At 48.7% G+C, this 9,695-nt stretch overlaps 1 pseudogene across 1 annotated transcript; it reads left to right on the top strand.

Moving 5' to 3' along the window:
* Positions 1–877: 877 nt before the first annotated feature.
* Positions 878–2,661, top strand: LOC123044667 (AAA-ATPase At3g50940-like; annotated as a pseudogene). Its single transcript, XR_006420232.1, has one exon. The product of XR_006420232.1 is annotated as an AAA-ATPase At3g50940-like (transcript).
* The last annotated feature ends 7,034 nt before the right edge of the window (positions 2,662–9,695 follow it).

Below are 9,695 nucleotides of genomic sequence, written 5' to 3'. Positions count from 1 at the left end.
AAGCAGCGACAATTTAATGTAAATTGGAGAGAGTATAAATTGTTGTACTTTTTTTTTCCTTTTTTTTCGAATACTACCAATCACCTCCAGCGAGCGGCCGGGTTATAAAAATGGAGTGCCTTCTCCGGTGCTTAATCCCCTTCAAAAAAGAGATTCTTGCTCAATCGATCGGTGTGACCGGAACCAGTGGACATTTTACTTAACTCGACGACTTTTTACAGTCGGTGACCTAATTAAATCACTGGTCCTTGTGTATGGTGGCACACTGGAGTGGTAGAATATTGCAAGAAACCTCTGATGCGATCATACGAGGCCGAAAGATGTATTGTGCTGCGTCGGACATGACGGAACATCTGACATGAGCCGGCAGCTTTTGGGAGCTCTTTCACGGCATGTACAATGCATAGTCTTAAGGTGATGCCTCGCATGCCATGTAGAATCGGATATGATATAAAGTAGGTTTGGATAGGAAAACGAGATCCTCTTCAAGAGGCGGGTGCTTGAAAGGAAAGTGCGATGACAAAAGCTGAAAAGCTTGAAGTGAAAAGTAGAAATGCATGTGTGGTACAGTCTTTATTTTATATTTCTTATTAATGAGGCCCACTAGTTGTAGCTTGCATTGAAGAGAAAAAATAAATATAAATGCATCAGATTACTTTTAGTCATGGGGCATACCATATACCGTCATTGTACATGCCCTCATTCCACTCCAAGATTCCTTCACGCACGTGAAGCCTCTTCAGCGAAGGTAAAGGAAGCGGGGAAATTTTCCAAATGAAATGAAGGCAACACGAGTTGAAGGACGATTGGGTATTAAACAGAGACGACTCAGCTGGAGTCAATCGGTCGACATTAGTACTCCTATTGCCTTTAATGGGACCTTCCACGAAACTGCGCCGCATCGGTGGTAGAACTTCGTCGATCGTAACTGGAAATGAACCCTAGAGCACTATAGTACATATACGAGGCGTGGAGCACGCTCGTGTTCGCATCACACTCATGGATAACTTGCCACTGACCACCATGGCCGGGGCCGCGGCGTCGTCGTTGGAAGGAGGCGGGAGGGTGGTGGACACGTACAAGAAGGCGCTGACCACGGCGGCGTCCGTGGCCGCGTACGCCATGCTGGTGCGCAGCATGGCCAGGGAGCTCCTCCCCGAGGAGCTGCGCGCCGCGGTGCGCTGGGGTGCCGCGTTCGTGCGCGCCCGCCTCGGCGCCGGCGACAAGGAGCGGCACACCATCGTCATCCGCCGCCACTTGGACGCCGGGTACAACGAGAACCACCTCTTCGAGGCGGCGCGCGCCTACCTGGCCACCAAGATCGACCCGAACGCCATGCGCCGGCTCTGCCTCGCGCGCACCCGGTACAAGGAGCCCGACGGGAGCAGCAGCTGGAGCACACTCCTGTGCATGGACGATGGGGGCTCCACCACCGACACCTTCGACGGCGTCGAGTTCAAATGGACGTCCATCGAGACCGGCGGCGACGAAGGCAAGAAGGGAAAGGGCCATCGCGCCCCACCACGCGAGACCCTCGAGCTCAGCTTTGACGCCGAGCACACGGAGGCGGCGCTTGAGCGGTACGTGCCGTTCATCATGTCCACGGCGGAGCAGCTGCAGCGGCGGGATCGCGCGCTCAAGATCTTCATGAACGAGGGTCGGTCGTGGCACGGCATCAACCACCACCACCCGGCCACGTTCGACACTCTCGCCATGGATCCGGCACTCAAGCAGGCCGTCACCGACGACCTCGACCGTTTCTTGAAGCGGAAGGAGTACTACCGGCGGATCGGCAAGGCTTGGAAGCGCGGGTATCTGCTCTTCGGCCCACAAGTCCAGCCTGGTCGCTGCCATGGCCAACTACCTCCGGTTCAACCTCTACGACCTCGATCTCTCCGAGGTGCGCCTCAACTCGGCGCTTCAGAGGCTGCTTATCGCCATGCCCAACAAATCCATCCTCGTCATCGAGGACATCGACTGCTGCTTCGACGCCAAGTCGAGGGAGGACCGCACGATGCCGGTGCAGGCCGACGACGGCAGTTCATCAGACGACGACGTCCCGGAGGACAAAGCCCACCACCCGGGACCGCGCCAACAGCAGACCATAACGCTGTCCGGGCTGCTCAACTTCATCGACGGGCTGTGGTCGACGAGCGGCGAGGAGCGCATCATCATCTTCACCACCAACTACAAGGACCGCCTCGACCCGGCGCTGCTGCGGCCGGGGCGCATGGACATGCACATCTACATGGGCCACTGCTGCTGGGAGGCGTTCAAGACGTTGGCCAGGAATTATCACCTCGTGGACGACCATGCTCTGTTCCCACAGATACAGGAACTGCTTGCGGCGGTGGAGGTGACGCCGGCCGAGGTGTCTGAGATGCTGCTGCGGAGCGAAGACGCCGACGTTGCGCTACGGGTGCTGACAGAGTTCCTCCAGGACAAGAGAATCAAGGCAAGAAAAGAGGCAACAGAAATCAAGATGGGCGTAGCAGAGGAGGCAATGTAGCAGTAGTATTCTTCGGTGTGAGCACCCCCCTTTAACGGGGCCGTTTTATTTGAGTAGATGAAGTGATCGAGTATGTCTCACAAAGGTAATCATTTATGTCGGGAATAATCATCAATCGAACAAGCTGATGTAGCCCGTTTTGTTCTGATTCAGATGCTTCAGTTCTTCTTGTACTCGCTGATTTGTTATGTTTAAATGGCAAGTCATTCGCCAAGCGAAAATGCTAAACCTAGGTAAACACCTACGATGGGTTAGGTAACTTGCCAAATCCTAATCCTAATCGCCCCGTCACTTTCACTGGGGTGGGGCCCTTCACCCCCACTTCTAATCCTAATCTTACAAGTCAGCGTATACGCAACCCTTCGTTGGTCTAGCATCGCCGTTCGCCAAGAGCTTCACCTGTCATGGGCATCAACGGCACAAAACACTTATACGTACTTCAACAATAATTCGCCCGTCGTTACACATTTTCATGGCTTAAACTTCCATTTTCCGCCGCCGCCCTCCCCCACCCTCACGCCATTTATAAAAGGTGTTTTATTGGCTCATAACAAGCATCAATGTTACAAACACTACAATGTGCACACATCTAACCTCTGCATGACTAGAATGCACACAATCAACACAAACTTACATGGTCACGCCGGCAAAGCAAAAGTCGTAAAATAGCGAAACTATGCCTATGAGGAGCAGCTGCTGACCAAACAATAATGATGCAATTGCACACAATCTGAACATGGACACAACCACGCAGACTGAAAACCATGCACACGCCAAGCAAGTGACCAAGAGTCGTCTTTGGAGTCAACAACATCTGTGGACACACTTATGAGACGCGGGTCGTAGATCAGATGACGATAGAGAAGGGTACCGACAAAATCTCATATTGAGAACTCACTGTCGATCTTCCGCCTCTATCGCAAGTGTACTTCTTTGTTAAATATGTGCGTAGCCACCTGCCCCCAAACAATAAACCACGAGCCAACATTGCGCCGTCATTGGCATAGTTTGTCGCCACTAGCTCCGGTCGGACAACATCACTGACATTGTTGCCACACACCACCTCCGCAACTCCACACCGTTATGCAGGATCTCCGCTACCTACCTCTATGCTCCGCCTCCATAACACGGCCACCCAAAACAACGCAACAAAGAGACAGGTGTAGGATCGAAAGTATGTTTAGAGGGGGTGATTAGATTACTTGATCAAATAAAACCTAACATTTTCCCATTTTTAATTGTACACGGATTTTAGCAATTATGACGAGTCAAGCAACACCTTACACATGCAAGTCTAAGAGTATAGCAGCGGAATATAAGACATAGCACATGTAAGTAAATGGAAGGGTTTGCAGAAAGCAAACGCAATGGGGGCACGAAGATTTTTGGCGTGGTTCTGATACGTGGTGCTATCGTACATCCACCTTGATGGAGACTTCAAACCACGAAGGGTAACGGTTGCGCTTCACCCATGAAGAAGCAACCTTGTATATCCCGCCGTGACCATCGCCCACGAAGGACTTGCCTCACTCGGACAGATCTTCACGAAGTAGGCGATCTCCTTGCCCTTACAAACTTCTTGCTTCAACTCCACATCATGTCGGAGGCTCCCAAGCGACACCTAACCAATCTAGGAGACACCACTCTCCAAAAGATAATAGATGATGTATTGATGATGAACTCCTTGCTCTTGTGTTTCAAATGATAGACTCTCCAACACTCAACTCTTTCTCTCAGTTTTGTGTATGGTGGAAGAAGGATTTGAGTGGAAAGCAACTTGGAGAAGGCTAGAAATCAAGAATCAAATGGTAGGAATGAAATCTCTTGATCTCAATGCATGAGTAGGTGGTTCTCTCTCAGAAAATGAATGGTGGAAGTGTAGGCACGTTCTTGTGGCTCTCCTCTACGAGGAAGAAGGGGTGGAGGGGTATATATAGTCTCAACATAAAATCCAACAGTTACACACTTTTGACCCAACTCGGTGGCACCGACCAGAAATCTCGGTGGCACTGATACATCTCCAACGTATCTATAATTTTTTATTGTTCCATGCTATTATATTACCCCTTTTTGGATGTTTATGGGCTTTATTTTACACAATTATATCATTTTTGGGACTAACCTACTAACCGGAGGCCCAACCCGTATTGCTGTTTTATTGCTTGTTTCAGTATTTCGAAGAAAAGGAATATCAAACGGAGTCCAAACGGAATGAAACCTTCGGCAGCGTGATTTTTGGAAAGATTATGATCCAGGAGACTTGGAGTGCAAGCCAGGGAAGCATCGAGCAAGCCACGAGACAGGGGGCGCGCCCACCCCCTGGGCGCGCCCTACCCTCTCGTGGGCCCCTCGAGGCTCCCTCGAGCAACTTCTTTCGCCCATATAAGCCTACGTACCCTAAAAACATCGAAAAAGAAGATAGATCGGGAGTTCCACCGCCGCAAGCCTCTGTAGCCACCAAAAACCTCTTGGGAGCCCATTATGGGACCCTGCCGGAGGGGGAACCCATCACCGGTGGCCATCTTCATCATCCCGGTGCTATCCACGACGAGGAGGGAGTAGTTCACCCTAGGGGCTGAGGGTATGTACCAGTAGCTATGTGTTTGATCTCTCTCTCTCTCTCTCGTGTTCTCTCTATGGCACGATCTTGATGTATCACGAGCTTTGCTATTATAGTTGGATCTTATGATGTTTCTCTCCCCTCTACTCTCTTGTGATGAATTGAGTTTCCCTCTTGAAGTTATCTTACTGGATTGAGTCTTTAATTTAAGAACACTTGATGTATGTCTTGCCGTGTTTATCTGTGGTGACAATGGGATATCACATGCCACTTGATGCATGTTTCGATGGTCAACTTGCGGGTTCCGCCCATGAACCTATGCATAGGGGTTGGCACACGTTTTCATCTTGACTCTCTGGTAGAAACTTTGGGGCACTCTTTGAAGTACTTTTGTGTTGGTTGAATAGATGAATATGAGATTGTGTGATGCATATCGTATAATCATGCCCACGGATGCTTGAGGTGACAATGGAGTATCTAGGTGACATTAGGGTTTTGGTTGATTTATGTCTTAAGGTGTTATTCTAGTACGAACTCTTGAATAGATCGATCCGAAAGAATAACTTTGAGGTGGTTTCGTACCCTATCATTGCAATACTGTTTACGCTCACTTTTACCATTTGTTACCTTGCTGTTTTTATATTTTCAGATTACAAAAAACCTATATCTACTATCCATATTGCACTTGTATCACCATCTCTTCGCCGAACTAGTGCACCTATACAATTTACCATTGTATTGGGTGTGTTGGGGACACAAGAGACTCTTTGTTATTTGGTTGCAGGGTTGTTTGAGAGAGACCATCTTCATCCTATGCCTCCCACGGATTGATAAACCTTAGGTCATCCACTTGAGGGAAATTTGCTACTGTCCTACAAACCTGTGCACTTGCAGGCCCAACAACGTCTACAAGAAGAAGGTTGTGTAGTACACATCAGGCACCAACCTGTGTAATAATATGAACGTTAGGAATCTCGGTGGGACCGACGGGAAAAACTCGGAGGGACCGATGTGCAAGGGCTTAGGGCAAACCTAGTCTCGGTGGCACCAATTGCATCATCTCGGCGGGACCAAACTGAAGCAATAAGGCAACAGAGAGTTAGCCAAGCCATCTCGGTGGGACCGAAACAATTGCAAAAAGCAACAGAGAGCTGGCAAGGCCATCTCGGTGGGACCAAGATCCATATCGGTGGATCCTAATGTTGGGGAACGTAGCAGAAACTCAAAATTTTCCTACGTGTCACCAAGATCTATCTATGGAGAAACCAGCAACAAGGGGAAGGAGAGTGCATCTACATACCCTTGTAGATCGCTAAGCGGAAGCGTTCAAGAGAACGGGGTTGAAGGAGTCGTACTCGTCGTGATCCAAATCACCGGAGATCCTAGTGCCGAACCGACGGCACCTCCGCGTTCAACACACGTACAGCCCGGTGACGTCTCCCATGCCTTGATCCAGCAAGGAGAGAGGGAGAGGTTGAGGAAGACTCCATCCAGCAGCAGCACAACGGCGTGCTGGTGGTGGAGGAGCGTGGCAATCCTGCAGGGCTTCGCCAAGCACCTGCGGGAGAGGAGGAGGTGTCACGGGAGGGAGGGAGGCGCCAGGGCTTCAGGTGCGGCCACCCCTCCCTCCCCTCCCTTTATATAGGGGCAAGGGATAGGGGGAAGGCGCAGCCTTTGCCCCTTCCTCCAAGAAAGGGGTGCGGCCAAGGGGGGGGGGAGGAGTCCATCCTGCCCAAGGCACCTCGGAGGTGCCTTCCCCCTTGAGGAATCTCCCCTTTTCTTATATCTTGGCACATGGGCCTCTTGGGGCTGGTGCCCTTGGCCCATATAGGCCAAGGCGCACCCCCTACAGCCCATGTGGCCCCCCGGGGCAGGTGGACCCCCCCGGTGGACCCCCGGACCCCTTTCGGCACTCCCGGTACAATACCGATAAAGTGCGAAACTTTTCCGGCGACCAAAATAAGACTTCCCATATATAAATCTTTACCTCCGGACCATTCTGGAACTCCTCGTGACGTCCAGGATCTCATCCGGGACTCCGAACAACATTCGGTAACCACATACAAACTTCCTTTATAACCCTAGCGTCATCGAACCTTAAGTGTGTAGACCCTACGGGTTCGGGAACCATGCAGACATGACCGAGACAACTCTCCGGCCAATAACCAACAGCGGGATCTGGATACCCATTGTGGCTCCCACATGTTCCGCGATGATCTCATCGGATGAACCACGATGTCAAGGTCTCAATCGATCCCGTATACAATTCCCTTTGTCTAGCGGTATAGTACTTGCCCGAGATTCGATCGTCGGTATCCTGATACCTTGTTCAATCTCATTACCGGCAAGTCTCTTTACTCGTTCCATAACACATCATCCCGTGATCAACCCCTTGGTCACATTGTGCACATTATGATGATGTCCTACCGAGTGGGCCCAGAGATACCTCTCCGTCACACGGAGTGACAAATCCCAGTCTCGATTCGTGCCAACCCAACAGACACTTTCGGAGATACCTGTAGTGCACCTTTATAGCCACCCAGTTATGTTGTGACGTTTGGTACACCCAAAGCATTCCTACGGTATCCGGGAGTTGCACAATCTCATGGTCTAAGGAAATGATACTTGACATTAGAAAAGCTTTAGAATACGAACTACGATCTTTGTGCTAGGCTTACGATTGGGTCTTGTCCATCACATCATTCTCCTAATGATGTGATCCCGTTATCAACGACATCCAATGTCCATGGTCAGGAAACCGTAACCATCTATTGATCAACGAGCTAGTCAACTAGAGGCTTACTAGGGACATGGTGTTGTCTATGTACCCACACATGTATCTGAGTTTCCTATCAATACAATTATAGCATGGATAATAAACGATTATCATGAACAAGGAAATATAATAATAACTTATTTATTATTGCCTCCAGGGCATATTTCCAACAGTCTCCCACTTGCACTAGAGTCAATAATCTAGTTCACATCGCCATGTGATTAACACTGATAGGTCACATCGCCATGTGACCAACATCCAAAGAGTTTACTAGTGTCACTAAACTAGTTCACATCATCATGTGATTAAGACTCAATGAGTTCTTGGGTTTGATCATGTTTTGCTTGTGAGAGGGGTTTTAGTCAACGGGTCTGCAACATTCAGATCCGTGTGTACCTCGCAAATCTCTAGGTCATATTATAAATGTTGCTTCCACGCTCCACTTGGAGCTATTCCAAATGGTTGTTCCACTATACATATCCGTTTTGCTACTCAGAGTCATTCGGATAGGCGTTAAAGCTTGCATCGACGCAATTCTTTACGTCGAACTCTTTATCACCTCCATAACCGAGAAACATTTCCTTATTCTTCTAAGGATAATTTTGACCGCTGTCCAATGATCCGTTCCTGGATCATTCTTGTACCCCTTGACTGACTCATGGCAAGGCACACTTCCGGTGCGGTACACAGCATAGCATACTATAGAGCCTACGTCTGAAGCGTAGGGGACAACCTTTGTCCTTTCTCTCCTTTCTGCCGTGGTCGAGCTTTAAGTCTTAACTTCGTACCTTACAACTCAGGCAAGAACTCCTTCTTTGACTGATCCATCTTGAACACTTTCAAGATCATGTCAATGTACATGCTCATTTGAAAGTATTATTAAGCATTTTGATCTATCCTTATAGATCTTGATGCTCAATGTTCAAGTAGCTTAATTCAGGTTTTCCATTGAAAAACACTTTTCAAACAAACCTATATGCTTTACAGAAAATTCTACATCATTTCTGATCAACAATATGTCAACAACATATACTCATCAGAAATTCTATAGTGCTCCCACTCACTTCTTTGGAAATACAAGTTTCTCATAAACTTTGTATAAACCCAAAAATCTTTGATCATCTTATCAAAGTACATATTCCAACTCCGAGATGCTTACTCCAGTCCATGGAAGGATCGCTGGAGCTAGCATACTTTTTAGCATCCTTAGGATCGACAAAACCTTTCTGATTGTATCACATACAACCTTTCCTTACGAAAACTGGTAAGGAAACTCATTTTGACATCCGTCTGCCAGATTTCATAAATGCAGCTGATGCTAACATGATTCCGACGGACTTAAGCATCGCTACGGATGAGAAAATCTCATCGTAGTCAACTCCTTGAACTTGTGAAAAACTCTTCGCCACAAGTCGAGCTTCATAGACTGTGACATTACCGTCCACGTCCGTCTTCTTCTTAAAGATCCATTTATCTCAATGGCTTGCCGATCATTGGGCAAGTCCACCAAAGTCCATGCTTTGTTCTGATACATGGATCCTATCTCGGATTTCATGGCTCCTAACCATTTGTCGGAATTTGGGCCCACCATCGCTTCTCCATAGCTCGTAGGTTCATTGTTATCTAGCAACATGACCTTCAAGACAGGATCACCGTACCACTCCGAAGCAGTACGCGTCCTTGTCGTCCTACGAGGTTCGGTAGTGACTTGATCCGAAGCTTCATGATCAATATCATAAGCTTCCACTTCAATTGGTGTAGGTGCCACGGGAACAACTTCTTGTGCCCTGCTACACACTGGTTGAAGTGATGGTTCAATAACCTCATCAAGTCCCCACTATCCTCCCACT

Source organism: Triticum aestivum, chromosome 2B (genome assembly GCF_018294505.1).
Source record: "Triticum aestivum cultivar Chinese Spring chromosome 2B, IWGSC CS RefSeq v2.1, whole genome shotgun sequence".
NCBI lineage: Eukaryota > Viridiplantae > Streptophyta > Magnoliopsida > Poales > Poaceae > Triticum > Triticum aestivum.
The sequence above is the reverse complement of the archived record's forward strand: the minus strand, read 5'-3'. Positions and strand labels throughout refer to the sequence as shown.